This window comes from Panulirus ornatus, chromosome 4, assembly GCF_036320965.1.
Source record: "Panulirus ornatus isolate Po-2019 chromosome 4, ASM3632096v1, whole genome shotgun sequence".
NCBI classification, from domain to species: Eukaryota; Metazoa; Arthropoda; class Malacostraca; order Decapoda; family Palinuridae; genus Panulirus; species Panulirus ornatus.
This window is the reverse complement of record NC_092227.1, coordinates 37,301,364-37,303,863: the sequence shown is the minus strand read 5'-3', so window position 1 is coordinate 37,303,863 and position 2,500 is coordinate 37,301,364.

Sequence of the window (2,500 nt, the reverse complement as noted above, 5' to 3'; positions counted from 1 at the left end):
TCCTTCAAAAATAACCATTTTTGCTTTTCGAGATAATGTTCTCGACTTCCACACATTCTTCAAGGCTCTTAGAACTTTTGCCCCCTCCTCCACCCTATGACTCACTTCCGCTTCCATGGTTCCATCCGCTGCCAAATCCACTCCCAGATATCTAAAACACTTCACTTCCTCCAGTTTTTCTCCTTTCAGACTTACTTCCCAATTGACTTGTCCTCAACCCTACTGTACCTAACAACCTTGCTCTTATTCACATTTACTCTCAGCTTTCTTCTTTCACGCACTTTACCAAACTCAGTCACCAGCTTCTGCAGTTTCTCACATGAATCAGTCACCAGCGCTGTATCATCAGCGAACAACAATTGACTCACTTCCTTAAGCTCTCTCATCCACAACAGACTGCACACTTGCCCCTCTTTCCAAAACTCTTGCATTCACCTCCCTAACAACCCCATCCATAAATTAATTAAACAACCATGAAGACATCACACACCCCTGCCGCAAACCAACATTCACTGAGAACCAATCACTTTCCTCTCTTCCTACGCGTACACATGCCTTACATCCTCGATAAAAACTTTTCACTGCTTCTAACAACTTACCTCCCACACCATATATTCTTAATACCTTCCACAGAGCATCTCTATCAACTCTATCATATGCCTTCTCCAGATCCATAAATGCTACATGCAAATCCATTTGCTTGTCTAAGTATTTCTCACATACACTCTTCAATGCAAACACCTGATCCACACATCCTCTACCACTTCTGAAACCACACTGCTCTTCCCCAATCTGATGCTCTGTACATGCTTTCACCCTCTCAATCAATACCCCCCCATATGATTTCCCAGGAATACTCAACAAACTTATACCTCTGTAATTTGAGCATTCACTCTTATCCCTTTGCCTTTGTACAATGGCACTATGCAAGCATTCCGCCAATCCTCGGGCACCTCACCATGAGTCATACATACATTGAATAACCTTCCCAACCAGTCAACAATAGTCACCCCCTTTTTTAATAAATTCCAATGCAATACTATCCAAACCCGCTGCCATGCCAGCTTTCATCTTCCGCAAAGCTTTTACTACCTCTTCTCTGTTTACCAAATCATTTTTCCTAACCTTCTCACTTTGCACACCACCTTGACCAAAACACCCTATATCTGCTACTCTATCATCAAACACATTCAACAAACCTTCAAAATACTCACTCCATCTCCTCACATCATCACTACTTGTTATCACCTCCCCATTAGCGCCCTTCACTGATGTTCCCATTTGTTCCCTTGTCTTACACACATAATTTATCTCCTTCCAAAACATCTTTTTATTCTCCCTAAGATTTAATGATACTCTCTCACCCCAACTCTTATTTGCCCTCTTTGTCACCTCTTGCACCTTTCTCTTGACCTTCTGCCTATTTGTTTTATACATCTCCCACTCATTGGTATTATTTCCTGGCAGAATCGTCGAAATTCCCATGTCTTCTCTTTCACTAATAATCTTACTTCTTCATCCCACTACTCACTACCCTTTCTAATCTGCCCACCTCCCACGCTTCTCATGCCACAAGCATCTTTTGCTCAAGCCATCACTGCTTCCCTAAATACATCCCATTCTTCCCCCACTCCCCTTACCTCCTTTGTTCTCACCTTTTTCCATTCTATACTCAGTCTCTCCTGGTATTTCCTCACACAAGTCTCCTTCCCAAGCTCACTTACTCTCACCACTCTCTTCACCCCAACATTCTCTCTTCTTTTCTGAAAACCTCTTCAAATCTTCAACTTCGCCTCCACAAGATGATGATCAGACATCCCTCCAGTTGCACCTCTCAGCACATTAACATCCAAAAGTCTCTCTTTCGCGCGCCTATCAATTAACACGTAATCCAATAACGCTCTCTGGCCATCTCTCCTACTTACATACGTATACTTATGTATATCTCTCTTTTTAAACCAGGTATTCCCAATCACCAGTCCTTTTTTCAGCACATAAATCTACAAGCTCTTCACCATTTCCATTTACAACACTGAACACCCCATGTACACCAATTATTCTCTCAACTGCCACATTACTCACCTTTGCATTCAAATCACCCATCACTCTAACCTGGTCTCGTGCATTAAAGGTACTAACACACTCACTCAGCTGCTCCCAAAACACTTGCCTCTCATGATCTTTCTTCTCATGCCCAGGTGCATATGCACCAATAATCACCCATCTCTCTCCATCAACTTTCAGTTTGACCAATATCAATCTAGAGTTTACTTTCTTACACTCTATCACATACTCCTACCACTCCTGTTTCACGAGCAGTGCTAAATTCCCTTGCTCTTGTCCTCTCACTAACCCCTGACTTTACTCCCAAGACATTCCCAAACCACTCTTCCCCTTTACCCTTGAGCTTCGTTTCACTTAGAGCCAAAACATCCAGGTTTCTTTCCTCAAACATACTACCTATCTCTCCCTTTTTCTCATCTTGGTTACATCAACACAC